The sequence below is a fragment of the Chrysemys picta genome, chromosome 5 (genome assembly GCF_011386835.1).
Source record: "Chrysemys picta bellii isolate R12L10 chromosome 5, ASM1138683v2, whole genome shotgun sequence".
In the NCBI taxonomy this organism is placed as follows: Eukaryota; Metazoa; Chordata; order Testudines; family Emydidae; genus Chrysemys; species Chrysemys picta.
The window spans coordinates 127614636-127639920 of record NC_088795.1 but is presented as its reverse complement, the minus strand read 5'-3'; the positions used below and the strand labels follow the sequence as shown (position 1 = coordinate 127639920).

At 40.7% G+C, this 25285-nt stretch overlaps 1 protein-coding gene across 18 annotated transcripts in view; it reads right to left on the bottom strand.

The window, feature by feature from the left end:
- Positions 1 to 25285, bottom strand: part of CTBP1 (C-terminal binding protein 1) — a 416680-nt gene that overhangs the window by 340943 nt on the left and 50452 nt on the right. For 8 of the 18 annotated variants that reach the window (XM_065597190.1, XM_042855560.2, XM_024106468.3 and 5 more), the window contains exon 3: positions 7833 to 7931. The exons of the other annotated variants lie outside the window; for them this stretch is intronic. The gene's annotated coding sequence lies outside the window, so the exon portion shown is untranslated. The remainder of the gene's footprint in view (positions 1 to 7832; positions 7932 to 25285) is intronic. 18 annotated transcript variants of the gene reach the window in all.

The window sequence follows — 25285 nt, the reverse complement described above, 5'->3', positions numbered from 1 at the left end:
CATGGTCATGAACCACTCCAGACAGCATGACACATGTGTTTGTGGAATAGTTCACGCACATCCTACTGTTAGGGGAAAGGCCTAGGTGTTAAAACATTGCCCAGAGATGTTAGCGGAAGGGGTCCACCTCATGGAAAAATATATGGCTACAGATGCCCTACAGACAGCATCCTGCAGCAATAAATTAAAAACCAGATGACCTGACCAAACAGAACCTGGCACTGTTAGTGGAGACACACCAGCTCAGCATGGGCCCCTAGAAAAAAAAAATTACAACCCTGGGCTCTGATAGGAAAATCCTGCAAGTCTTTAAAGATGAGAAAACTTTACAACCCGATCAAAGGGCACAAGTACAACAACTTGTGGAATTGTTCCCTACAACGCTCTTGTCTGGTCCAGAAAAAGTCCCACTTGATCCCCCATCACATTGGAACAGAACTAGGACAAAAGGGGAGGGAAAACCATCACCTCTTACCCGGAAAATGTGGGATGTTGTCCATCAGGAACTTCAAGCAATGTTAGCTCTGGGAGACATAAAGGTGTCCTACAATGAGTGGAGGACCCCCACTATCCTCGTCCCTAAGACAGACAGGGTGGTGCACTTCTGTATCAATTTCTGCAAAGTCAATGTGGTATCTAAATTGGATGCCTACCCGCTGCCCAGGGTGGATGAGTTGATGGAGCAGGTAGGGGTGGCTGAGTACATATCTGCCCTCAGTCTTACCACAGGGTACTGGCAGATCCTCCTGATGCCAGACTTCAGAGAAAAAACAGTTTTTTTCTATACCATTCAGATTGTACCAGTTCCATACCATGCTGTTCAGGCTGCATGGAGCAACTGCAACCATCAAGCTCTGGAAGGATAAAAACTTGCAACCCAATGGGCAATATGCCACAGCCTATCTGGATGACATTGTCATCTATAGCCAAAGTTGGGAGGTACACTTGGTGGCAGTACTTCAATCCTTCGTGAATGCCGAACAGCCAATCTCATCAAATGCAAAATAGAAACTGTGAAACTACGTACTCTGGGTAAGTAGTAGGAGGCAGCCAGCTGGGACCCTGGTGGACAAGGTCCACACTTTGATGACCTGCCCTACTCCTTTGACAAAAAAACAAATGTGACGATTCCTGGGATTAGCCAAATTCTACTGATGTTTTGTACCAGGATTTGCCACCATTGGATCCCTCTTGACAGAGTTCATAAAAGATGGAGACCCCAGGAAAATTCAGTGGAAGGAAACATGTGACAGGGCCTTTAAGACACTTAGAGTGCCCATGCAGAGAACTGATCCTTTTTAATATAGATTTTTAAAGTAGTTCCTGTTACAAACTGGTGCCTCAGATACTGACTTGGGGGAAGTGCTTTCTGTGACACACTGTACCCCAGGTAATACCCTGTACCCCCATATTCACAACTTGTATATGGTTAATGATCTATTTTGCACAAAGTATGCCTTGTGAGGTATCATTCAAAAGTCATAATCTGCTGAACATCATGGTCTTATTTAAAGATGTGTATCAACATTGTATATGAAGTTATGAGATTTTGCTATATGTTTGTTACTGAAACATGTTGTAATTCTGGGGAATGCCCACAGCCTCGCACCTCACTGTCAACAAAGGACTGACCACAGGTGTTAGAAAACTATTAGCTACTGAAGCAACCATTTGCCATCAGGGAGAACTGTAAACAAAAAAATTTGCATTTCATCCTCAAAACATCTCAAACATCATGTACGCAGAAGGTGTGAACAAGAAATGTACAATTCACCTGGAAGACACTTTGAATCTCACGTACACCACAAACTGATTTGTCTGCACCCCAGCAGGGGGGTAATCCTCAAAGAGGAGAAGGAGGGTATAAAATAAGAGACAATGGCTTCCCCATGACCTCTCCTTCCCATCTCTACTCATGGGAGCAAGATCATTTGAACAACAAAGAACCATCATTGAACTGGGGTGGATGTTCCTAACTGGAATACTTTCCCATTAGCGTGGACTGCTGAAATTTTTTGTGTGAGACACACCTTTTTGCTTTCAAATCATATTCAACTTGGCAAAGTTTAGGAATTAGATTGCAGTTTTATCCTTTTATTTTCTTTTGTAACCAATTTTGACTTTTAGGCTTATATTACTTAGTAATTTTAAGTGATTCTTTCTCTACTTAAAAAACTTGTTTTAATGTTTTATCTAAACCAGTTTGGTTTTGGTTGAAGCATCTGGGGAATCTCTACTCACGTTAACCAAGGCTGTAACAATAATTTTCTTTGATAAAATGACAGACTAATTAATGAACTTGCTCTGTGCAGCAGTGTGCTGGATGGTGCAAGATGCACATTTCTGGGATGCAAGCTTGGGACCGAGGGACATGCGTGCATCCACCTGTGTCTATTCATGTATTCAGCTGGTGGCTGAGAGTGAACAGAGATTGGAGGGATTTGCTGTTCACTAGCAAGTCATTCTAAAAGACAACCTAGGCTAGAGAGCTAAAGGGGACACAGTAATACAACAGTTCAGGTTTCACCCTAGGGGATGACACAGTCTCTCAAAAGTTCAATAGGGAGGACTATCCAATACTATATATCAGTAGGAAGCTATTTTTCCAGACAGAAAACATACTCAGTCATAGAAAAACAGGTTCTAGCTGTGAGACGGGCAATGGACTCCTTTCACTACTACTTATTGCGAAATCCCTTTTAATTACTGACCATGCAACACTCCAATGGTTGAAAGCAATGAAGGAGACAACCTTCAAATAATTCATTGGTGTCTGTCACAACCCTACAAGTTCCAGGTGTATGACCCAGCCAAACCCATCAGTATACAGAATTTTCTTCTCCTGCAAGAGGGGACACACCCCTGCATGACTCTGTTACCCCGATCCTGATGGGGAGGGTGCATGATGGGTTGTATAAACACCACGGCGGTGACAAAAGAGTTAAAGAGCTGCTGTGGACAGGGCTGGCTCTGCCCCTCCAGCTCTGTCAATCATGCCAGGGGTGGAGCAAGATAGGAAGTTCCAGACAGTTGCTGGGCAGAGAGAGAATATAGCAGCTCTGTGATTTCCAAGAGGAACTTCTGGAAAGCTTCAGAGAAACTGCCCTCAAAAAAGTCACACACTGATCCTACAATGAGACAGCAGCCTCTGGTACACTGACTGGGTAGGGTTGGTTCAACAAACTCCAATGCGAGCTGTTACGTGGTCAGTACCACTATCCTCAATATCTTCCGTGGTTAGGGAATCTGAGACTATACTGAAAGGACTTGGTGACAGGAAGCCAGAAGCCCCTCCCCTTCCAATAATTTAGTATAACTGAGACTCCTGTTTATGCAGATGGAGGCACCCTATGGGTTTTGCAGGGCCAGCCACCAGGAGGCGCCTGTCAAAAACCTGAGAACTGAGACATCTTGTCAGTAGTGATACTGAGAAGGGCACTTCGCTGCATTCCAGGATTGGATCCACCTGCCAATTAAATGAGGAATAGGACTTCTTGAGGAATTGTGATTAAGGGGTCCATGCTGTACCTGGTGGTCAGATACAATGATTTCAGCTGTTCTTGCAAAGGTCAAAGGTGAAGTCTGACATGTTGCATGACATAAGTGCATGTCACTATATGCACCATGACTCTGAGGTAAGTCCTTACTAGTGTGGTGGGATGAGCCTGGAATAGCCTAATGAAGTCCATCATAGTCAGGAACCTCTGTTGAGGTAGGTATGCTTTTGCTGACTTGTAATCTAATATAGTTCCAATTAACTGTATATTCTGAGTTGGAGTCAATGTAGATTTTTCTCTGCTGACTCTGAGACCCAGTGTGGCAAAGATACTTTTGTGTCTTTTGAGGGGAGTTAGACATTTGCTGTCAGGATTTTATCCATACCACCCTGTCATCAACACCGAGATGCACCTGGATTCCTGGCCTCCTCAGGTGGGCACCCACCACTGCCAACATTTTGGTAAACACTCATGGGGCCATAAATATTCACCACTTGTGGGGAATAGTAAAGCTATGGTTGATAGAGGTAGTGAGGCAGAGGACATATAGGTAGGCAGCAGGAGGGGGCAGGTTCCCTCTGACTCCCAATTTATCCGTCAAGGATTCCCCCCTTAACTCTGCCAGACTCCCACTGTTCCATCCATGGGGGTGAATGGATACATTCCAGGGAGGAAGTTCTGCTCTGTCCTTCTGAAAGGGAAGGAAGAAAATGAAAGCACCTCTTCCAGCAGACAGGCAGTTCTGTCAGGCACACCTTGTCATGGCACCAGTACCAGGGGTGGTTTGGTAATGACCTCCTGTAGCTGCTCTGGTATTGTCCCCACTGAAAGGTGTCTGGACATCCTGAAATGCAGAGATGCCAATGTACAGAGCCCTCAAACTACCTAGGGCAAGATCTCAACTCAGTACAGATGAGCTTTTCGGTTCTAAAGTGCTAGTTCTTGGCAGTGAGGTACTCAATATCAGAGCTCCCAGTACCACAGGGATGGTGACAATAGCAACCAGTGCTTAGCTGTTGGCACCAGAAGCAGAGCGGTGCTTGGTGTAAGAAGAAACTGTCAGTGATAGTTTGGCTTTTGGTGCAGGTGTATCAGGGCAGGATTCTACTTTCAGGCTTTTCGAAGCATGAGCCTTGGGGAATCTTTCTGTCCCTTGTGACAAGAGAGGGAACAGTGCCTGTCCTGGTCCCTGGAGCAGTGTTCCTTGCAGTCCCTTTTTAAAGATGTCAGCAAGATGGCTGATGACTGGGCTTGTTAGAGGTTACCCCAAAGTTTGGGTGGTATCTCAGCTCACCAAGGCACTCAATGTGTGGGATGGGTCCAGTACCTGGAGCTTCTCAGAGGATCTGTAAGGGTTTGATTAGGCATGCATGGACCTCTTCAGGAGAAACAGTTTCAAGTTTTTCTACCTTTCTTTTTGAGTTCTTCTGGAGAAGCACTTGCAAATCAAATACTGCTCTGGGGCATGGCCCTCTCCTAGGCATAGGGCATGGCTATCACTCACTGGCATCATTGTGTTGGAAGAGGGACAAATCTCAAACCCCAGCTATTTAGTGTAGGCCATTTTAAGTTCTTGTAGAGGAGCAGTCCTTGTACAGGGGGCACATATAGGAATAAGGAAAACCTATGACTACTCTAAGTTTAGAAGTTTGGGGTTTTTTTATATGCCAACAGGCAATGAAAATTTACCTTACTAAGATTAAGCTATTAACAATAACTAATCCTAACTATAGAACTGCATCAGCTAAGGCCTGGTCTACCCTTACAAATTAGATTGACCTGCTACATTGCTCGAGGCTGTGAAAAATTTCACGCCCTGAGCATCATAGTTAGGTCAACCTAACCCCCCCCATGTAGTTGTGGCTAGGCTGATGGAAGAATTCTTCCGTCAGCCTAGCTACTGCCTCTTGGAGGGATGAATTAACTACGGTGATGGAAACCCCCCTTCCATCAATGCAGGAAGCATCTGCACTATGGCACTACAGCAGCACAGCTGCAGTACCATAGCCAGGCTGCTGTAAGGCAGACTAGTCCTAATTCAGTGGTTCTCAACCAGGGGTACACAGAAGTCTTCCAGAGGGTATATCAACTCATCTAGACGTTTGCCCAGTTTTACAACAGGCTACATAAAAAGCACTAGCGAAGTCAGTACAAACTAAAATTTCATATGGATAATGACATTTATTTTGCTCTATTTACAAAGATTGGGGGACTGGTAAATAGTAAAGGATGACAGGCCAATACTACAAACAATCTAGATTGCTTGATAAGCTGGTGTAAGGAAACAACATACTTTTCAATATGTCCAAACGTAAGGCCGTACTTCTAGAAACAAAGAATGTAGGCCATACTTACAAGATGGAGGGGACTAATCAGGGAAGTAGGGACATTGAAAAGATTTGGGAGTCATAGTGGATAATCAGCTGAACACAAGCTCCCAGTGCAATACTCTGACCAAAAGGGCAAATATATCTTCAAATGCATAAACAGGAAAATATCATGCCAGAGTGGAAAGGTTATATTACCTCTGTATGTAGCACTGGTGCAACCACTACTAGGATACTGTGTCCAGTTCTGGTTTTCACAATTCAAAAAGGATGTGAATACCTTGGAGAAGATTCAGAAATGAGCCACAAGAATGAATAGAAGGTTGGAAAAAAACGTGCCTTATAGTGAGACTCAAGGGGGTCTACCTATGTAGCTTAAAGAAAAGATTAATGGGTGATTAACGGGTAGTCTGTAAGAACCTATGGAACAGCAATTTGATAATAGACGGTGTCACAGCCTTACTAGAGCTCCCACAGCTGGACACTAACCAGGCAACTGTGGTTTGGGTCCCACCACATTGTCCCATGTGTTCTTAAGCTTTACATCATCTGAGTAGGCTGTAGCACTGTCTCTTTCCTTGATCTCTCTAGCACACTTCCTAGGCACAGGCTCTGTCTGTTTTCCATCATGGAAATGGAATCCTGTGGTCCAGCTGTCCTAGGCACCCAGGTCCAGTGCTGTGTCCCCCCCAGCCACACTCCCCAGTAGCGTAAGCACATCCCCTCTGGAGCTCTAACCTTGTAGGCACTGTGGGTTTACAGTTAGCCTCTTCAGAGACATGTGATTGTGGAAGCAAACAGGCTTTGCAAAGGGCTCTAAAAACCAATCACTCTACTTTAGCTAGCATACAAATACACACACCTAGACAATTTCCTATGGTTACACTAAAGCAGTTTTACTAAGGAAATGTATATAATGGATTTATTGTGGTCTTTCAGTTGTGTATGTGAGCATGGGTTACACCTGCATTTGGCATGATGGTTGCAGAAGATTATTAAATTAAGATCACTATTAGATGAAGATCAGCCAATCAGCTTCATTACTAACGGTCAAACGGCACTGCTTTTACATGGCATGAGAAGTTTTTAAACCAGAATGAAAACTTACATTTTAAAGTTACATGTTTAATATTTAATTTTCTAGCACGAAGATTTATCCTTTTTACATTACCTCCACTGTACATTTCCCAAAAAGGAATCATCTGACAGTCATATTTAATTTTGTCTCTTCACACATTAAAGGATTTCATTTAAACCAACTAAATACATCTGCACTTCTTTGTGCAGAGGGCAGGGGGGTGGGAAGCAGGAAATACAACCTTAGCTCTTAATCCATGAGCCCCAGTAATTACACTTATATGAGAGTATTTTTCAAAAATAAATAAAATAATGGACACCTGTACTCCAGTCTGTCCAAGCAGTGTTTTTTTTAATTCAGAATATTTTATATTCAGCAGTTGCTAAATACATTACAGTATATACTGTATTGTATATATACATACCATACAAAATAATTTGTAACTCTTCTCAAGGGGTCATTATACTCATCCTGCCATTTCACTTCAGAAATGACAAACTATCTGGCTGTATCCCTGCAAAAGGAGTTTTATCTATTAATAGTATGATTATACAGAAATGATTTTAATGTATTTACATCATTAGCCTTTGTGTAAAGCCGATCTTTTAAGCCTCAGGAATAAGGCTAGTTCTGTGTCAGCATATACGCTCCCACAACAAAATATTAAATTCAAAACTAAACAACATTGTTAAAACAAGTATTAGAAGAAATGAGTTGAAAGATTATGTTTCATCCATAAAAATCTTAGTTCAACTGGAAAAATTTCAAGAATAGCTTTAGAAAAGAAAAGTTTGGTACAAAGGAAGAAAATATGATTAAACAAAGAGAATGGGAAAATAAAAATAAGGGAGGAGGATAGTGTAATGGAAGGTCAGGTGCACTAAAAAGTAACTAAGTGGATCTCAGGGTAAAGTATTGTTTGGTACTCACCAAAGGCCAAAAAAGCACCCCTCAAAGACAAAAGGGGTGATTTTGAGAGAATAGTTGTGTGGTAATTTTATGTGGTTTGTATGAAGCAGATCAAGAATGCTGGAAGAGAAAAGAGTAACATGAAACTCCAAATGTGTAAAAAAAAAAAAAAAAAAAAAAAAAAAAAAAAAAAACACACAACACAACACACAAACCACACACAAGAAAACACCAAATTAAACCCCCCAAAAGTAAAACATGAGAATATCTACTGTGAAGTCTATCATTTAAATTGATTCCTATATATGCTGGTTTATATAATGTAGTACTAATCAAAAATATCAAACTGACATAATTAGCACAAGAGAGCAATAAAACAAATCAAATTAATTCTAAAACTAAGTATTAAAGAAGAAAGTCTTCAAATGTGAATTAAAACGATCACACAAATATGACAGGTAATGCTGGGTAAAAAGTTACATCAAGCTAGTTCAGGGCCCAATCTCAATTCTTATTCAGGCAAGATACACAGTGACATTATACTAATAAATACAGATTCAGGTTCAGAGGTGCTGTACTTAGAAAATGCAAGTAGAAAAACTAAGCCTAATGAAGGATATAAAATATTAGAAAGATTACAGATCTGAACAAAATCCTGCCCAAAATAATAAAATTACTTTACTAATAAAAAAAAGGAAAGACACAAATCCAAGTTGGAGATCTGGTTAATATGTTTTCTTGCCACCTTAAACTGAGTAAATATTAATTTGCTATTGTGATCTAAAGTATCCTTCAAATATTGTATACCACACACTCAATGCCACAAAATTTGTGTTGAGCACTTTAAGACATTAAATTTCAATATTTATAAAAATAAATTTAGCAAATGTAGCAATAATACTTCTAAATTACAGAACAAAGTAGCAGAATCACCACCAATTTATAAGGCAAACAAAGAGATCCCACTGGAGAAATTTGTTGTAGATTGAGAGGACAAAGAGACGGATATCATTTGGTAACGGATGCTTTCAGCACCTAAAAATACATCTCTGTCTTAAAAGTTACAATCAATTAACACTGATGATACCTATGGCTTTGAGAACCAAAGCTAGTAAAAACATAACTCATCTCAAAGCCAAAGCAACTCTCAAAGAACCAACATCAGTCATTATGAAAAATCAGTTCTTAGAGCACGTACTTGCAGTTAAATGATTATAAATTATGTAAAAGGTTTGGGGTCTTTTACAGTTTAATATGAAGACAATATGTAAAATTAGAGAAAAAACTGACACATTCCACATACAATAAACTCTAGGGTTCTACCTACTTCGACTGTAAACCCTCCAAGACCGAGACCACTCTACTTTCTGTGTTTGCGGATCACCCAGCACAATGGGACCAGTGACTAATCAAACACCAGTTCTCATTTCCTCTTTAATCTTTTGACTTCTCCCCTTGTGTCCACTGGCTGCAGTCTTGTGGGGAGAAGGAGAGGTGTAACTTCTAGAAACTCTTTATACTTCACCACCTCTCCTTAGAGGTTATGGGGCTCTCCTCCCCTCAAGGAGGTCTATACACAATTACTCATACAGCCATAATCTTAACAAAAACAGATTTACTAAAAAGAAAGAGAAAATGGAATGACAAGAAAAGAAACCGTTTGCTTAACAAATCTAGACTTATACTTCTCATAAGCTAAACTAGATAAAGCACTCTTCTTAACTGAGTTGCAGAGACAAAAAAGAAATGTGACTAGATAACATCCCTTGCAAGCAATCCCCTTGGACTACTCTTTTGTCAGCCTGTCAGCATCACTTAGTGTCCAGAGAGCAACTCTCTTGCTGTGTCCTATACCCAATTTTCAAGTCCCTGTGACTGGGACAGCTCACATGTTCAGACATACAATTCCTGGCCACCCATGCATGCCTTGTGTGATATAATCCATTAACAAATCAGGATGAGGTTTGATTAAAATTTACATGCAGGATCTTTTCCTGTTTAGGAGAAAAGCCACATGATTAGTGCCTCCTAATAACCTCTGGGAGTTTCCGCCGCCTTTCGGTCTCCGAGGCTGGTATGTCAAAAGACCTAGTGATTTCCATTTGTTTTGGTTAAGTATGGTGAGCAACTTTTGATCTGTACCATTGTTCTTTTCTATAGATGTTATCTCACACACTCAATCTGAATACTCTCAGTCTCCATCTCTGCTGAACAGAGATAAATGAATTTTTTAAAGGGTCACTTCAAAGTTTATTAATTTACCTTACCATAAAATGTAAATTATTGACAATCCTTAGATCCTCTTGTCAAAGTCACCACTCCCAATTACGGCCTTTGCACTATGACAATATAAATATGCATTACTATTGACTGAACATTAAAGATCCCATAGTACTTTTTAATTAGACAACAGGTTAAGGCACATCTATACTACATGTGGAAGCTTCTTCACTGGAGGTTTTCAAAAGGAGGCTGGATAGTCATCTGTCTTGGATGACTTAGACACAACAAATCCTGCATCTGGAGCCCCACCAGTTGGGGCTGACAGCCAGAGCCGGGCAGCGGAACTACAGCTGCCAGCCCCGCCAGGTGGCAGCCCAGGGGCTGACAGTTGGAACACTCAATGTAATGTCCACACTGACACTGCATCGACCTAACTACACCAACCTAAGCACTATACCTCTTGTGGAGGTGGAGTTAAGTTGGTGTGGTCGGTGATTTACATCGGCGGGAGTAACATTGTAGTGTAGACACTTACAGAATTAGGTCAATGTAAGCTGTCTTACGTTGAGATAATTCTGTAGTGTAGATCAGGCTTAAGTCTTGATTTCCTTGACCAAATTTTTCTATCCCTCCTCCTACATTGAATGCAGTATGTTGTACTTTGGCTTATAATGTGACTAGAACCCTCTGCTCCAGAGGAAGCTGCAGTACTTCAAGTCTGTGCACTTGAAGCAACTATCACTGTGGTATCTAAGAACCAAAAACCAAATGAAGCAAGTCCCAGGAACCAGGAATAGAAAAGCAACAGCCATATCAGCAGTAGCATACCTTCATGGTCTCCTGGAAGCGAATGATATTGTCAGATTCTGACTTATTAAATTTCAGCAGCGGACTCTATTTTCTGTTCACTGATTGGCTATTTGCTATTATCTCCTCCTGTCCCATAACTCCTAGCCCTCTTCTCTCTGCCTACCAAGCTCTTCACTAATCTTCCCCCCACTAAAATATAAATAATTTTAATTGAAGGTCCAATACAAAATGCAGATTGTAGAGGATTTTTGGAATCTGAGAAAATAAGGCACCTTATAAATTAAAATGATTGGAAAAAAGGGGCTCTTTTACCTCTCAAAATTTCACATATGATTTGCCTAGGTTAATCCCCCAACTTTTATGATTTTTAAATGTTTACTCTCTTTCTCCTTACCACCTAACTTGGTAACAATAGGAAAAAATTCTCTGAGATGCTTCTAACATGGTCCCGTTCTGCTCTTATTGACTTTAACGGCATAGCACTGGACCCTATCTCACTTTTACATCTACACAAATTTCTATTGTCCAACTGCAGTTAATTAAAACTGGTATATCCACCCTTGGGTCAGACTGACTCAAGGTGTCCCAGAAAGAGAGGTGTTTCCACCAGGAGGACAGAAGGTAATGTTGTTGCTGCTCTCTGAAGGCTTCCACAGGGTCCAGGGGAGCAGCTTTAAGTTCTTTCAGGGGCTTCCCAGGAGTGCCATTCAGAGAGGCTGCTCAGGTGATATGCTGAACCAGTGCATCTCCTGACTGGCCTGGACACTTTTAGGACTGTACTGGACCTCTGCACCCCCCACGGCAGCCATAATCTTGCCTTGCCCAGTGAACTTTCCACATTGAGGGCACTGCAGAAGCTCTTGTAGCCCTGGACAGAATCTGGCCCTTCTTAAAAGGATTAAGAGTATGTTAAGTCAATCATACATGATCAAATGCAAATATACTGAATGAATTTCTAGTGGGATAGACTGGTTTCCATGTGTGTACACCAAAACAACAAACTTATGCCAAACATTCACCTCAAGACGTTTCCACCCCCTTTTTCACTAATGTTTTCGCAAAAGAAGTGTAAAGAAATTAATATATTATGTTTAAAATACATATTTTGATCAATTTCAATTTCATCACAATATATTTAAAAAAACAAAATGTGCTTCTCTGCAGTTGGCGAGTATAAAAACATCCTTAACAAAAATGAAATATGGTCAGATCTTGTAGTCTTTAGTCTTGCACAACTCACACTGAAGATAAGGGAAGTTCTAATTGAGTAAAATCTCATAATCAGATCCTTCATCTGATTATTTGGGGCTCAAGTTTGCCACACTTACATTGACTAGTACCTTATTCCATGAGTAGATACACATATTTCAATTCGACTTTGAATGGAGAAAGTACTTGATGTGAGTAAGACTGGCAGATTTCGGCCTTATTATTTGATAACAATTCTCTAACAATTATTCCCAAGATTCTGCTGGTTCCTAGAGATATAGTATTTAATAGAGATTGCCTCATGGACACCTCCCTTCCTATTGGGAATCATGCAAACCATCTCCTCTCCCAATGGTAATCATGTAACCTCCTTACGTCAGCTACAGCAGTTTCTTACATGGAAAAGTAATAGGAGGAAAGTATGTTTATAACTTTAGTGATAAGTGTTCACTCATTTTTGGTAAAAGTTAAACCATACCATTGTTTTTGTTTTTTATTATATCTCCCTGTCCCATCTATTCTGTTTTTACCAGGTGGAAACAAAGTCGAGATTCAGCACTATGCGATCAGCCAGCTTTCTGCAGACCAGTTGAAAAACACCATATCAGTTATTCCCATTTCTTCCTATCATAAACTATTGTGTAGCATTGCTGGGCACTGTGAAACAACTACTGCATTTCACTTCAGAAATGCCTGTACTTAAATTCTGGCAAAGTGATTCATTTCTCTGGATGGATGGATATATTTAGTTCAACCTTGCAAAATAGTCATGAAATTTTATTAGCTAGAGCATAAAATCTACTTGCCCTCCTCTACCATGATGAAAAAATAAAATGATAATTTATTCTCCCTCATGAAAATACAATTATTCACCTCAAGCAAGCAGAATTTTGCAAGGCCAGTTTAGAAGTGCCCAATACATACAGGTCTCCAAGAGTGATGTTCACCCACTATGGTTAGTTCCATTAACATCAACAAAACTATATACATAAGTAATGTTCACACATCTAACTAAATGTTGCAGAACCAGGGCTATAGTTTATATATAATATTTTGCACAAGGTTTGAGAATAAATTCAAATTCTGTGGAATGATGTAATTAGGATCCAACTCACAAGAGACCTGTATGTTTTAATTGTAGCTTCAGGCAGTTGGAAAAAAACATAATGCCCCAAAATTATGACCCAGTTCTTCAAAAGAGCGTATGCCAAAAATGGACATAACCATTGACTCACATGAGCAAGAAATAGGTTTTGTGGTCTGTGTATATGCATACAAAAACGCGCAACCAATTATGAAGATTCGGCCCATTTCACCTGTACATTTATCTTACTGGCACCAGTTATATCGGTGTTTACTTGAATCTTTCCAAATATATTTTCATCTCCCTGTTACAAATTACTTTGCACTATATTTACTTTAAAAGAAGGAAAAAAACTACCCAAGATACTTCAAACAACATTTGTGCTGAGAAATTCTCTCTGATTTAGGCTAGTCCTTATCATAGATGTCAGAGGTAGAAAAGACCTATTAAGTCATCCTAATACAGAACTATTCCCTAGAGTGTATTCAATTGTGATTCATCCCATTGCCTCTTGTTTCTGGATGTAATAAAAGGGTTGTAAGTACAAGCTGCAAATGTGCAATATAGCATACAATACACATTTTGGAATTATTGGACCAAAATGTTAAGCAGTGCAGTACCACAACCAAAACGCAACATAAAATGGAGCAAAATCCTGTATATTTTTTACTTTTAATCTCTATTGTATATCTTTTCCCATTTTATCTTTCTTGAAAAAGAATTTACAGATTAAATGTTAGATTTATTTGCAACATATAGCTTTATATTTGGTACTCCAGAGTTACACCTCAGGATCATGTTTGTTTTCCACTGACCTCAATTCTTATTTAAATTTTATATGTGGATTACCACAGTCTAAAGTGTAATAAATAATAATAGTGTAATAATGTCTATTTAACTTATATTTCATGTGTTTAAGTTTTGGTTTCTGACCTCATATGTAATTTAATATTTTATATATGCACACACACACACACACGTGTAGCACCTAGCACATATTTGAAGTTATATCAATAACAATAAGTAACTTGTCCACATCTACAGATAAAAATATTCTGGTATTTGTAAGGAGAAATCAGTGTATATAGCAATGTATAATAGGTGTTTCTAGAAAACGTCAGGTTCATAATTTTTCTACAGAAAATAACTGTAAATTTTAACATTTGTCAAAGTTTCTTCTTTAGGAACTCTACCCAGAATATGCTGCTCTTATACTCTAATGGTGAGATTTTTCAATGTGTTTAAGGAAGTTAGGCGCTACTGAAAGTCAATGGGACTCTAGCACCTTATTCTCTTAAATGCTTTTGAAATTCTCATCTAAAGTTATTAGTAGTACATATTTTAATCTTTAGCTACATACAAAGTGAAGGCACTCTCATACATTTCTTCCTTCTCCCTCTATTGAGTTACTAAACTAAATAAATAACTATATTTGTCAAAAAAAAGCACAGAACACAATAAACCATAGTAATGGACAATTAATGCCCATCTGTAAAAATATACTATAGCTCCATACTATGAGAGGGTAACCAAGAACAGGATTTACATTTCTGTGCTTTGCAATATCTGAGTCCTAATATAACTTCAGTTATCACTAAATGTACTTAGGATTACCTAAATAAAGTCAATAAGAACTTTCATAACCATAAGATAAACTTCCTCCACATTCAATGGTTAGCAATATTCACTAGGTCCACAATTTTACTCTCTTACAGGCAGTAAACAGAATAAACACAAGTTACATTTTATTCTGCTTTATCATCACCAATTTCATTTGATGTAAAATGGCAAAACTGCACATTTGAAAAACAAACATTAAGAAGCTATTGTGCTGTTATATCATTTTGTGTTTTTTATTTCCTCATTGTTTATTGCTAGGGACATTAGATTATGTCATCACAAAAACCTGTAACTTAAAGTGGAACATAATATAGCAGGGAAAAATGAATACAAGAAACAATACGACTGCTTCTATGAACATATTACTAGTGATGAAAAAAATGGGAAGAAAAATGCAGAAGATATATATGGAAATAGATCTTATATTTAATAAGTTGCCCATGAGGCATCATTAGGTGTTTAAATAATAAAGCTTAGATAAAAGGTTAGAAATGATAGTTAAACATTTTTTTAGTTCATACTGCTGGCCCTATTTACTTTTTGTACCCATTTTGTTTCTCTATGTTGGTTCTCAGCTGTAATTATATTATCCCCAGTCATGCTGAGACATTACATTTTTGGGCACTACAGAAAAATGTAAGATAAACAGGTTGTTCTAGTTTGTTGTTTAACTATTTTTGCTACTGGTGTTATTTCCACTAGACTAGCATAGTGGATGGATCATTCAGCAAGAAATCAGTTAACATGTTAACATCAGGAGCATGACTTCAATGCGCTTTGGATCATGCTCTATGGTAATAGTTGTCCTGGTATTCTTCTTAGTACGTCTACAACCTCAACGTTTAGGCCCCATTGGGAGTTGGGCATCTGAGTGCTAAAGACAAGCACACTTCTGTGAGCTGTTTTCAGGTAAACTTGCAGCTTTGGGGCAAGTAATTCAGACCCTGGGTCTGTGTTGGAGCAGACGGGAGTGTCTGGCTCAGCAAGACAGGGTGCTGGAGTCCTGAGCTGGCAGGGAAAACAGGAATAGAAGTAGTCTTGGTACACTAGGTGGAAGCTCCCAAGGGGGTTTCTGTGATCCAACCCGTCACAACTACATTTCAGCATATTTGCCCAAGAAGGCGGATTGTCCCTACTAATACAGCTAAGGGATACAGTTTATTCTACAAATTTGCTACAGTTCACCTTTAGAATTGGCTTTTATTGCAGACACCTAATAAACCACAAATTTTGACCCCTGACCATTCACGATTCTTGATTCTCGGTTTTCCAAGCAGATGCCATTGTCTCATTCCTAATAAATAAAGACCCTGTGTAAATCAGTTTCACACACTACATGAAAATCGTGAAATTAGCCTGATACTGTGATTTTCTTCCAACAGCAGGAAGGCAGAATTGCGCTAATCCAGATGCTAAATCATGGTATTGGGCTAATTCAGCTGCTCCGCGGCAGGCAGGAAGTGTGTCTCACCACATGTCGCCAGCTGTCTAGATCAGCCTGGGGCAGGGATCAGGACCCAGCTAACTCTGTTGCCTCTTGTCTGGCAAGTGCAGAGAGGGTAGCACTGACAACATGTGGCAATTAGGAACCCCAGCCCAGCCCTCCCAACCCCACAGCAGCCCCTGGCAGGCCCAGAGGACAGATTGCAGGAGTTAAGACCAAGATCTGCCACCTGGAGCATGAGCAAGTGTGTGATGGGGCCCTACCACGGTGAAGGGAATCAGGCAGGGAGTATGAAGGGGGAAGAAATTCATTGTTCATGGTCTCTCCTCTATCCCACTGTTGGTGGCAGAGCCACCTCACACACCTGCTTGTGCTCAAACTGGCAGATCCTAGTATCAACTCCTGCAGTATTTCCCTGCTCTCCCTGCAGACCAGTCAGAAAACAGAAGCAGCAGCAGCCTTGGCCAGAGGTGGGCTGGAAGGATTGAGTGGGCAAAAGGAGAGGAAGAGTAGCATTCTATGCCAAAGAAGGCATCAACTGTTTCTGAGTCATTGATAACTCAGAAGAAAATGACCTTGAATGCTTATAGATCAATGTCCTAACAAATAAAGCACAAGATGGGGTATTTGTAGGCATCTGCCACAGACCATCAAGTCACACTAGGGAATAGAATGACTGGTGCCGTAAGCACCTATCTATAATGTGTAGGGGAAAAAAAGCTGCATGATCATGTCAGACTTCAGTCAGAGTGACACATTCTGGAGGTCTCATGCTGCCAGTAGTCAAAATCCTTGGAATTTTTAAATATTACACATGACAATTTCCTATCTCAAAATATGTTGAATCCAACAAATGGGAATTCTGTATTAGACCTTGTCTTAACTGATCACAGAAATTATTGGTAGCTTAGGTGCAAGTGATCATGACTTGATCACATTTATACTGTGTGTCACTTTCAGGTGACATTATAAATAAGAAGCTAGCAGCATTATCTCCCATAAATGTGAACTAACTTGTTTGTCTTAACGATTGGCTGAACAAGAAGTAGGACTGGGTGGACCTGTAGGCTCTAAAGTTTAACATTGCTTTGGTTTTGTGTTCAGCTTTGTAACAAAACAAAACACAAAACTATATTTGTAAGTTGCACTTTCACGATAAAGAGATTGCACTACAGTACTTGTATGAGGTGAATTGAAAAATACTATTTTTGTTTTTTTACAGTGCTAATATTTGTAATAAAAAATAGTGAGTCTTGTACCCTTTGTATTCTGTGTTGTAATTGAAATCAACATATTTGAAAATGTAGAAAACATCCAAAATATTTAAATAAATAGCATTCTATTATTGTTTAACAGCACAATTAATTGTGCAATTAATCACGATTAATTTTGACAGCCCTAATTTTATTATTAAAAAAAATACAAAGAAGGGCTATTTCTTTTCCATTTAGCTGTTTCTTCCAAATCCTCCTGCACAAATCCAGACAAGAGAGTTACTTCCTTGTACTAATATGTGTGGGCTAATACAATAAGGTATTTAATTCAACAGCCTTATATTGGTAAATGATAATACAAACAACTGCAAGACAATGTCTAATCGTCTAATATTAACTAGACGTAAAACTCAAACAAAAACAGAAGTGGAATTTTGGCCTGAAAAAATAGATTAGATAGACGGATAGATATAGATAACAGGTAAGATATTTCCCTTCGCCAAGTTTCCCTAAATCAGCCAAGACAAGTGAAATTTCATATCAATGAGTAGTAAAAGCAGGCCTTGAAAAATCCACTTGCCCAGTGCAAGAAGAAATCTTCCATAGGCAAGTGCTTCTTTATGTATGGTTTTTAATTTAAAAAAACACAACAAATCAAAAAAGGTTTTGAGCTCTATGGTTGAGAAAAATACCTTTCAAATGTGAACCAAAAATAACCTTTACACTTCTTCTCAAGTCTGCAGAGGAACAGCTTAATTGCTACCGTTCTTAGGGGGTTGGAGGGCAACTGCTACTGTTAGGGTACCCAATGTACAAGGGGCAGCCTGGTATTGTTTGAAGCAGGATGCCCTAGCAGAGGGCTGTCCTCCCACCCCTTCCACCATCTGAAGTAGGGGAGGCTATGAAAGTTACTGCTATTTGGAGCAGGGACCCTGGCGAGACCAACTATCCCAGGAGAAGGCTTTGTATGGGAAAGGACTTCTGACATCCCAGAAAAGGATTCTGGGGGATGCTGCCTCTCAGCAGAATGGTCTGTTGAGGGGTGGCAGTATGGACATTCACACACAGGGCCCTCTACCGGGGTGGCAGGAGGGGCCCACATGCAGAGTCGTCTCTGCCAGGGTGGCAAAAGGGGTCCAACTCAGACTTCTATGCCTGGTGAGGTAGTGTTGGCAGGGGCAGGCAGACCAACACTTGTGGTCTTCAGGCTGGCCAGAGCCTCCCTAAACTAGAGCCCACTCTTCCCTCATTTTGGGCAGACTGGGATCTGGTTCTGGAGGAGGCAATCCTCGGTCTGCTCTTTTCTTCCGCCCCAGCAGAGGGCTCCTTTTGTGGGCCCAGTATAAATTGATTTATTAGGGAGGGGGATGTTCAGTATTATTTGATAGGAATGGTGCAGAATTAATTGATTTATTGGACTCTGGTAGCTTTGCATACATTGATTTTTTTTAAGGGGATAGGGACAGCCTAGCATTAGATATTGATGGAATGGGCAGCATTACGTTATTGAGAGAGAATGAGGGGAGGAAAGGGGGAATTAATTGGGAAGTAAGAGTCCAACCACTGGTAGACTTGGGTTTTAGGATCCAAGTAGTGGGGAGTACCTGACTAGCAGAAGACTGGTGGTCCTGGCTCAGGTTTAGGGTGTGCCTTGGGGACCTAATGTATTTTGGTCTGAGAAGCCCAGCCTCATCATATTCCCCCAAGCAGGATCGGAGTATCCACATTTCTCCTGAATATTTTTTTAAACTTAGAAGCAGTTATATTATTTCACTTGAACAATAAAACTATGTAACAAAAGCTGAATGATAGAACAGCTAAGAGCTTGCCTGACCCAGTTCTGCAGTGGTCGGTCCTACTTTCCCAAATACCAATCGATTCCCCTTTTCAGAAGTACCCTCACCTTACGAGCGCCTCCAATTTCAGCACTGACAAAACTACATCATAGAACAAAATGAAAGGGAAACAAGGCATAAAACACTGATTGCTCTGACTATTATATTTTCCTTCTACAGTGTCTTTCATCAGGGGATCTCAAAATGCTTTACAAATATGAATTAAGCCTTCACAACCACATGAGTTAAGTAAGATTGGAGAGATCAACTGAACAACAACTGAAATGCAATCACTTATGGGGTGAATTGAGCAGCACAGCACACTGTACAACAGTATGGAAATAGTTAAATATTCGTTTGCATAGTCAGGTCATTTACTTGCGGGGGAGGGGGGCGCACCCAGATTCTATTCCCCGCTCCATAAATATTTACACAAAGTAAGACACCTTCATCAGGAGAAATTGAGAGAGTTCCACCCCAGCACACTCTATAGTCCAGTGATTAGGACACTCACCTGCAATGGGGAAAATCCACACTTAGATCCCTACTCCAAATCAGGCAGCATGGGGACTTGAACCTAGGTCTTCCACATCCTGCCTGAATAGTCAAACCATGGGGCTGTAGGGTAACAATGGGGACAACAATACCACCACCACCACCTCTAGTGTTTCCAAATTGCCTTTTAATAGCAAAATAGTTAAAATGCTCCATATCGAAATCAAACATTTAATTTCAGGTCAAATTACTTTTTTTGACCCACAATGATTTTTTCAGTAGTTTCACCTAGTCAAACAAAACAAAAACATGCCTCAGCCTAAACTTAAATTATTTCCCCCTGTAACGGGGTGGCTACCCCCACTCCTGCCGGGAAGGGCTTAAAATAGCCCTGGCAGAGGGCTGCAGCTCTAAAAGCTAGGCTGATTGGGAAAGTAGCCACAGCAGGACCACGCCCCAATCAGGCCACAGCTGGCCTCTATAAAAAGGCTGAGAGCCCGAGGCCAAACAGAGTCTCTCTCTGCCTTCAGAGGGAGAAGGGCCTGGCTGTGGCAAGCTTGAGACAGAGTACCCGAGTGGAGCAGGGCTGGGGAAAGGCTGAGGAGCTCCAGCCTGGAAAGCCCCAGGCTGTGGCCTAGTAGAAGGCCAAGGGGTACTGGGGGTTGCAGAGGGCAGCCCAGGGCTAGGCCAAGGCAGCAGGTCCAAACCCTCCTTGCCTGTGATGAGTGGCCTATACTGCAGTCTACTCCAGGGAGCGGGGGCTAGTTAGTGACTGGCAGTGGCCTTATTCTGAGGTGAGCAAGGGATAGTGGGTGGGGGTTCCCTAGGGAGGGGAGACCCTACTACTGAGGGGTACTGCCAGGTGGCAGCACCTCAGATATAAGGGCACTGGAGTCTGCAAGGCCTGCAGGGGGTGCTCCAGGATGCTGGAAGAGCTAATTCCCAGAAGTCACCAGCAGGAGGTGCTGCAGGGGTGAGTCTGCTCCTCTACACCCCCCCTAATTTGGCCAGTGGACACAAAACTGTTAATTCTCACAGTTCTAGTCAGGACCCTATTTTCAAGTAGAATCCAAAAGACATCACTTCAAACGCAGCCCAGTGCCCATACTTGGGCACAAGTACTGACTCAGAACAAAATTGCTACCTACTTCCTGCAACACCTGCATGTTCTTTGGAGGTCTGACAGGATCAGAGCACACGATGACAGGTTCCATACCCAGCACACACTGTAAAATAGTCCTTAAATGAATATAAAGGGTTTTGAAAAGCCAATAGCTAAGAAGTTTGACTAATACTTATCCTTGCAGCACCTTTTCCTATTTTATCCCTCAACTGATACTCTTCTAGTGTGCTTTCTCACCAAGATATAATCCTCTTTTAGTTTTCATTCCATTCCTGAAGCTCTTCCATCTGTTTTGACTGAATTGCTATATCAATCTTTCTCTGTGTTTACAATATCAAAAGCTTTCTTGGATAATTTATCAGTCTCTTGGACATAATCTTCAGCCTCTATGACTATTAAGACAAAGATTTCTTTTAACCTCTCATAGGGTTACCATTTAAAAAAAAAAAAGGACACTCCACGGGCCCTGGCCCCGTCCCTTCCCCACCCCAACTCCGCCCATTCCCTGCCCCTTCCCCAAAGTCCCTGCCCTAACTCCCCCTCCTCCCTCCCAGGCACGCAAAAAGGGCTGCCCAAGCGCTACCGGCTTCAGGGTTTGCCAGGCAGCCTCCAGACCCTGCGCCCCTGGCCGGCGCTTCCCCAGCGCAGCTGGAGCCTGGGAGCAGAAGCGCCCAGCCAGGGGCGCAGGGTCTGGAGGCTGCCCGGCAAACCGTGAAGCCGGTAGCGCTCGGGCTTCGGGCAGCCACCGTGCCTCCAGACCCCAAGCCGCCGGCCGGGCACTTCCCCTCCCAGGCTCCAGCTGCTTTGCTCCTCCCCTGACTCTTCGGCTCTGTTTAAGAGCCAAGCTGCCTGAGGGCTACTGGCTTCGGGCGGCCCCCATGCCTCTGGACCCTGCGCCGCTGGAGCAGAGCAGCTGGAGCCCGGGAGGGGAAGTGCCCGGCCGGCGGCTGGGGTCCGGAGGCAAGGGGGCTGCCCAAAGCCAGAGCGCTCGGGCAGCTCGGCTCTTAAACAGAGCCGAAGAGTCAGGGGAGGAGCAGAGCAGCTGGAGCCCGGAAGGGGAAGTGCCCAGCCGGTATTTTCCCGGACATGTTCGGCTTTTTGGCAATTCCCCCCGGATGGGAGTTTGATTACCAAAAAGCCGGACGTGTCTGGGAAAAACCAGACGTATGGTAACCCTAACCTCTCAGCATGAACAATAACATTTTCAGAGTTAAGATATTAGTGGATGTAGAAAAAGGAGATTTTTTGTCCTCAGAGCTTTCGTGAAAATTGACACAAAGTAATGGTCTAGAGCCTAAATAATTCATTTGACTGATTATAATATTTTTTCTTTATCACAATGTTTCTTGGTAACCAAAATGGCACTGCACACACCACAAGAGGTCAAGTTGGGCCTGAGAATTTTCCTCTGCATTTTATGTCACCTGTAGCAGAAGACATGTTCAGATGGATACTAAGCATGAAGGATGGAACCAGAGTCACTCTAAATTCAAACAAGTGATTTTATTCTCCAAAAAAAAAAAAAAAAAAAAAAGTTGTGATTTTTTTACCTTTAAATAAAGATCACTCAAAAAAAATCTTGTTTTACCTGAGTTCTGAGAGAGAGAGAGAGAGAGAGAGAGAGAGTGTGTGTGTGAGAGAGAGAAAAAGAAATAACATCTTAGCTAACCAACACTTTACACCCAAATTTACCTCTACTCCATTTAAACCTAATCCTCTTATTTATTTTAGAATTATATAGTATTTACACATATACACGTCAGGAAGACCAAATAACTTTTAAATTTGGTCACAGAGCTTGCTCAAGATATTAATCCCATATAATTAAGGATTTCAGCAATATTCTAATTCCTCATTTGGAGTCTTTTTCACATTAGAGCCTCAGCAATTTCAAAGGTATGATGAGCTTTAGTGTCAAATGCCAGAGCTTGTTTGGATTTAGAAACTGGAGTATAGTATTTCTGCCACACTACAACTCCCACTGGAGGCAAACACAAACTATCTTGTTGAGCTTTTACATCAAAGGTTTCAAGTGTGATCCTGAATTTTTAGAACTTTAGGCTTGATTTGGCCTATTTGAGTTTGGCTCATTGGAGTCCTGTTGGTTCTGCTGAGCCCCCTTCCTAGTTGTGGTCCAGTTTTTAATCTTTTCAGGTCTGTATAAAACTGCTGAATACAGATCTATAGTGCTGGATTTTCAAAACTGGATTTCCATTTTTGCAGGCAATGAATTGTCAGGAAAAAGCATGAATGAACTGCAGGCACCGTTCACTAAAGCAGCAAAATCAGAGACACACTATGAAAAAAAAATCAGACTCATTGTGGGAAGAAAAGGGAAAGTTATTTTACAGTAGAATCCAGAAAAGGCAGTTAAAACTTTGCAAAAGTGTTGCTAATGGTGAAAGTTAAAGTTGATATTTCCTTTATAAATTCCTATTTCAAGGACCCATAACTTGTCTCTCAAATGACAATGGATTAAAGTGTGGCAAAAATGGACAGTTGAGTCCAATTTGATTTTTCCAAGATGTTCCACAGATCACTTAAAACCTCTTTTTAGGTTTCAAGCAAAAAAAAAAAAATTGTGGGGTTTCAGATTTAAAGAGTTGGTTGAAAAACTAAAATATTTTAGATACACCAAGATTTTCATAAATGGATATGTAAAGTTAGACTGACTACATCCTGAAGACACCAAAAGGAAGTGGCAAAGAAATACTAGTTTACAAAGTAGAACCCACAAGCAATGGAATTACATTGAAGAATGAGAGTCTTGTTTCATACTAAATCCATAATTAAGGCAAGCTGCTTGAAGACCACCATCAGTCCATGATTAACATTCTTATAGTCAGGCTCATCCCCTTTTAAAGTAGTCCTGTTTCCTCAAAATAATGTTTCAATTAAATTATTTTAATATAATTTAATATTTCATGGCCCTGAGAACATGCTAAATATTTTCTAGCCATTTAAACCGTTACAAATTTTACCCCAAAAAGTTTTCATTCTCAGATCCTTCTTTTTCAACCCTTTACCCTGTCTGGATAGTAAGGTTCACTTAAATATTACTTGTCATGGTGTGGTTACTGGGATTGCAAAATGTCTGCCACCTCTGTACTCCACTATTGCCACTCGTCACACCAAAATGACCACTATGTAAAAGCAGGCTGTAAACTCAGATTGGTCTTCTTTAAGCAAGAGAAGAAAGCATCCTTCAGAAATATAGGGAGGACAGATTCACTCAATTTTAGTCTAACCTGAGACAGAGACCTAATTTCCCAAAAATAAATAAGTGCAGTGGGTCTATGATCTTCTGTGTCACATACATCCAGTCCTAGAATATTCCTGGAAGTCCTATAGGTCCTCCCACCAGCTGAGGTGTCAGCTATTTTGAAAGCTTCTTTTGAAGAAAAGTCAAGCTATGCTGAGGTAAAACCTGGAGAACAAGTGAGCTGCAGACTAACTTCTAGGGTACATTACCCCTTTAGAGATGTGCCTCAGGATACAGGACTGCTGATTATCATTGATCAAAGAGATTGATCATTTATGCTGTCATAATGGAAAGAAGTTTAATGCCTGATTACAAAATACATAAGGGTTTTGAACAAAGAAATGTGTACACTTATAGTACACTATCAATAAGGCTACTACTAAGGGCTTGTCCACACAGAGACTTAGTGTGCAGCAAGCCAGAATGTGAATGTACATCACTCTAGCCTACCACATACTAAGCCACAATGTGAACCCTACTACTGCACATGAGGGAACTTTTAATGTGCGATAGCAGAGTCCACACTGCCACTTAGTGCACATCAGGCTAGAGTACTATAGATTTACAACGTTGCTTGCTGCACACTAACTGACTGTTTAGACAAGCCCTAATAAAGGAGCTGTGCTTTTAATCCTTGCAGAGCAAGTAGTAGAATTGCCAACTAGTAATCAGATTGCTTATGTTTACATTCTGGAACTGACGTCTGTCAAACAAAAAATACACATATACAAAAAGAAATAGGAAAAAACTGTCTAAATGACAACTATGAAAAAATATCTCCCCTAGGCAGTACTAATATATTTTTTCCATTTATATTTAAATTTACTATTTTTTCCTACATATTTCTGTTTGATTCCACATTTGTTATCAAACCTACAAACAATATTTTAAACCTTCTTAAAAAGTCAAAGAAACAGTTTCATGTTAGTAAAACTTAAATTACTTATATCAACTTGCCAGCAGTCATGACATACATTTTACACTACATATTAAATCCTTATTTTACATTGGTTAGCTCTTTTACATAAGAATGGCCATATTGGGTTAGACCAATGGTCCATCTAGCCTCATATGCTGTTTTCCGACAGTGGTCAATGTCAGATGCTTCAGAGGGAACAATCATCGAGTGATCCATCCCATTGTTCACTCCAAGCT